The 5,328-nt window shown below is 39.2% G+C and overlaps 1 pseudogene; it reads right to left on the bottom strand.

The window, feature by feature from the left end:
• Positions 1–243: 243 nt before the first annotated feature.
• LOC102858463 lies at positions 244–1,454 on the bottom strand (annotated as a pseudogene).
• Positions 1,455–5,328: the final 3,874 nt, after the last annotated feature.

The following is a 5,328-nucleotide window of genomic DNA, read 5'->3' on the forward strand; positions in this document are numbered from 1 at the left end:
AGGTACTCTGCACGTTAGGATTCTGTCCTGTGTCTTGTTTAAAAGACACCAGCTACAGTGCACCTAGCAGAGCTTCCCTAGGCTGGGCTCAGGGCCCCTGTTCTGGTCTAGTCCCTGGGGATATTTATATTTAATATGCTTTTATATAAATACACAGAGAAATAGAAAATATAAACTCTTGAGGGGTTGGGGAGAAATGTGGGGAACTTTGCAAGAAGCCCGAACTAGTGAGGTCTGTTCAGGTTATTTGACCTCCTCCTTGACCCCTTTGGCTTCGGGCTTCTCCTCCTTGGTTTTCTCCTCTTCTGTGATTTCTTTCTTTTCTTCTGGGTCTTTCTCTTTTTCATCCTCTATTTTGACTCTCTTGGCTTTTTTAAAGTTAGAAGAGTTCTTGCGTCCACCTTCCCCCTCCTCATCAGAGTCAGAGAACTCTTCTTCACAGGCAATTCGTTTGTCAGAGGAACAGATTAAGATGCATTTGTCAGGGTCTTCTTCATCCTCATCACCACTTTCCTCTGGGATGGCATCCTCAGGAATTGCCTGCATTTGAACTCCAGGTGCATGAGGCAGCATTCTCAGGTTCTCAAATAGTCTTTGTTTGATCTTCTCCAAGTGCTCATTTGTGTTCTGGTTGATTATATTGGAAGGCTGATATGAAGTTTAAAATCTGGTCCAAAGTACTCAAAATAGTCATTGTATGAAACTCATTAGGAATATCTGTGCTCAGGGCCACAGCTGTTTCGTATGTCCAGCATCAGGCAACATTACGAATGGTATAGCCACCTTCTCCCAGCATCAGCATTGGCAGATTGAAATTCCTCACAAATTCCACACACCTGCCAATGCTGATGCTGGGAGAAGGTGGTAATGTTCCCTTGTTCTGTTCACACAACAACCTTCTGGCCTAGGGGCAGGTTTCACATGAGCATTAATAGGTGCTCTGGTATCCCTGTTGTTCTCAATGTTACACATAATTTTTATGATTCACACAGTCAAATACCTCTACATAGAAAATAAAGCACGAATAGGCATTCTCCTGGTATTCTTTATGTTCAGCCAGGATCCATCTGACATCAGCAATGATATCCCTGATGTCAAGGTCTCTTCTAAGCCTTCGTTGAATTTTTGGCAGTTCCCTATCTCTGTTCTATGTTCTAGCCATTTTTTGAAAAAATGGTCTTCAGCAGAATTTTGCTTGTGTGTAATATTAATGAGATTGTTCAAGAGTTTTCACAATCTGTTGGATCACCTTTCTTGAGAATGGGGACAAATATGGATCTTTTCCAATTGGTTGTCCAAACAGCTGTCTTCCAAATTTCCTGGCATAGATTGGTGAGTGCATCTAAGGGTACATCTACTAATTGAAACAAGTCAATTGGTATATCATTGATTTGTGGGCCTTTATTTTTTACCAAGGTGTTCAACATAACTTCTACTTCCTCATTCACTACCATTGGCTCTTGCTCATATGATCATTTTGCTATTGTTATGTACATTGAGTCATTTATGACTCATAATGACCCTATGCACAATCGTGATGAATCCTGCTCTATTCTGTGTCAATCTCACCATCTCTGACACACCTACCTTATTGTGTCAATCAATCTCATCTGGGATCTTCCTCTAATGTGCTTTCCCTCCACCCTTCCAAACATAATACTTTTCTCTAAAGACTTTCCCCCCGCCCCCCACCCTGGCTACATGCTCAAAGTATGTGAGATGGAGTCTTAAAATCCTCACCTTCAAGGTACAGCTTGGTTTTCCCCTCTCCCGGATAGACTTGTTAGTTCTCTTGGCAGTCTACAGTATGTTCAAAATTTCTCCAGCACCACAACTCAAAGACATCAATTCTTTTGTCATCTTTGGTCATTGTCCAGCTCTCTGACACATAGCAAGTAATTGTGAAGACCATGGCCTGGACACTCAAACAAAAAAAGTCCTGGACCAGATAGCAATGATGCAGAGGCACTCAGATGGTACTTCTTGAACTTTTTCAGTGTTAGTGAGTCCTTTTTGGTATGGTGATTCTGTAATTCCCTCAATCTTCTTTTGATGCTTCTGAGTCATTCAATAGCATCTTTCAATATTGTGGCTTGAGGCTTAACTTTATTTTTTACTTCTCTGAGCTTGAGAAATGCATAGTGAGTCCTTCCCTTCCAATTCCAGCTCTCTGCACTTTCCATTATAATACATTGCTTTGTCTTCTTGAGTTGCTTTGAAATCTTCTGTTTAGCTGTTACTTCAACATATTTTCCCTTTGTTTTGACTTCTTGATTCTCTAGCGTAATTTTGAGAGTATATTCTGACATCCATTTAAGGTTTTTCTGTCTTCTCTGTCTTTGTAATAACCTTTTGCTCTCTTCGTGGATAATATCTTTGATATTATTATACATCTCTTATAGTCTTTGATCGTTGGTGTTTAATACCTCAAATCTATCCTTAAGATGATCTTGAAGTGCTGATGGAATATATTTAAGATCATATCTTGCTTCTAATGTACTTATTTTCATTTTCTTCAGCCTCAATTTGAACTTGTACATGAGTAATTAATGGTCTAATCCAGAGTCCTTCCCTGGCCTAAATTTTTTTAGAAAAATTATTTATTAATTTTAATGAAAGTTTACAGAGGCTTAGCATTTCCAGTCATTCATTGTTGCACTTTTCTCCCTACCCACACTCTCCCCCAAATCACTCCTCTCCTTGAAAAGAAAAAGAAAAACTCTTTAATTGTTGTACAATTCTTCCTCCCAAGTTCATTCCACAATGCAGCCTTCACTCTGGACTTCTGTAATGATAAGAACAGCCATTCATATATGCCTTTTAAACAGATCTCTCCCTCATCTATTTCAGTGCAATATAAATCATTCCTCCCCTCCTTTTCTGTCTTCTCTCAACCCTGATGTCAATCCAGTTTTATAAGGGGCCCTATGCAATATTTGTCCTTTTGTGACTGAAATGTTTCATTTAACATAATGTCCTCCATGGTCATCCATTTTGCGTAATACTTCATGAGTTTTTGTTCTTCAGTGCTGCATAGTATTCCATTATGTGGATACACCACAGCTTCTCTATCCATTTGTTTGTTAATGGGCACTTGGTTCATTTCCAGATCTTTGCTATTGAGAATAAAGCCACAATAAACATGGATGTGTATATATCTGCTTGCGTGGCAGTTATGGTTTCTTTAGGGTAAATTCTTAGTACTGAAATTGCTGGGTCAAATGGTATTTCTATTTGCAACTTTTTGAGAAAATGCCATACAGCCTTCGATAGTGATTGTACCACTTTACACTCACACCAGCAGTGAATAAGGGTTCTAGTTTCTCCACATCACCAGCATTTGCTATTTGCTGTTCTGTTAAATTTTACTATTCTTACTGGGGTTCGATGATATCTCATAATTGTTTTGATTTGCATCTCTTTTAGAGCTAGGGATTTTGAACATTTCTTCATGTGTTCGTTAGCCTGGACTAACTTTGACTGTCAATATTGAGCTTCTCCAATTATTTGTTCCACAGATGTAGTCAATCTGATTCCTATGCAGCCCATCAGGTGAGGTACAGTGAAGAGTTGCCAGCTCTGTCTTTTAAAAAAGGTATTGTCAATGAATAAATCAGAAACAATACAAAATTTGATCATTCTATTTCCAGTCTCATTTCTACCACCAACCCCAAGATTCCCAACTCTTATTCTTTTTTCACTCTTTCCAACTTTGCATTTCATTATCGTTAACACATCTTGATTGTATGTTCAGTCAATTTCAGACTGCAAGATTTGGTAAAAATTCTAAATTTCTTCCTCTTTGGTTTTAGATGTTGTTGTGTTGCTGTTATGTGCCATTGAGCCATTTGTGACTCATAGCGACACTATGAACAAGAGCCCTAAATGCCGTTCTATCCTGTGCCAACCTTGCTGTCTCAAACACATTCATTCCCACCACTCCACTCACAGAATCGATCCATCTCATCGAGGGTCTTCCTCTCCTGCACCGTCCCTCCACTCTCCCAAACATGATGTCCCTCTCCAAGGACATCCTTGGAGATGCCCAATCCTTGCAACATGCCCAAAGTATGTCAGACGAAGCTTCAGAATCCTTGACTCCAGGGAACATTCTGGCTTCACCCTCTCAAAGACAAACCTGTTTGTTCTCCTAGCAGTCCATGGTATATTCAACACTCTTCTCCAGCACCACAATTCAAAGGCATCAATTCTCTTTCTATCATCCTTATTCACTGTCCAACTCTCCGATACATAGCACGTAATTGCAAACACTATAGCCTGCATCAGGCACACCTTAGTCTCCAGCCTGATGTTGTTCTTCAGTACTCTTGAGAGGTCCCTCACAGCTGACTTTCCCAATGCAATTCATCTCTTGATTTCCTGGCTGCTGTTACCAAGAGTGTTGATTGTGGAACCAAGTAAACGAAAACTGTTAACTATCTCAATCTCTTCACCATCCATCCTGATGCTGCCAATTGGCCCAGTGGTGAGATGTAGGAGTGTGTATTTGAATAATAGTCCTATTGATGAGTTTTCCTTTAAAGCGTATGGATAATCTCCTATTTCTCACAAAATTGTACTTCAGGATAAAGTTTAAAATTGAGGTTTTGACTATTAATGCAACACCATTCTTCTTTTGTTTTTCCTTCCCATCATAGTATATCACATTATTATCTGATTCATAGTGGCCAAAGCGAGTCCACCTCATAACATTAATGCCTAGTACGTCGATGTTCATGCATTTCATTTAATTGTTTACATTTTCGAGTTTTCCAATGTTCAACTATGTACATTCCATCTTCCAATTATTAAAAGATGTTTGTTTTTATTTTTCTTCATTTTAAATGACTTCCAATCTGGGCTCTACAACTATACTACTGTAACTATTCATGTTCTTCTACTGTTCATTCAGTTTTAAGAGACCTGTTAATTAAGTGAATGGCCAATCCTACTTCCCAGTCTATCTTAATCTTGGAGCTCTACTAAAACCTGTCCACAATGGATAGCCCTTATGACATTCGACACACCAGTGACAAAACTTTTAGTATCACAGCAACTGAATTTTAATCACAAAGGCCCACCCACTGAGTATTAATTGGTTGAACAAGAAGCTTCCTCTCCAAGGAAGACCTTTCCAAGTTATTGGGGAGAGTAATGATGTCAGTTTGAGGACTATGGAGTGTCTGATTCAGGCTGTGATCTTTCCGGTCACTTGCTATGCATCTGAGAGCTGGATAATGAATAAAGACGACAGAAGAAAAATTAGTCTTTGAGTTGTAGTGTTAGAGAAGAGCACTGACCATCCCATGAACTGCCAAAGAACAAACA

This window comes from Elephantulus edwardii, unplaced genomic scaffold (assembly GCF_000299155.1).
Source record: "Elephantulus edwardii isolate Elephantulus edwardi_28Jun2011 unplaced genomic scaffold, EleEdw1.0 scaffold00050, whole genome shotgun sequence".
Classification (NCBI taxonomy): Eukaryota; Metazoa; Chordata; class Mammalia; order Macroscelidea; family Macroscelididae; genus Elephantulus; species Elephantulus edwardii.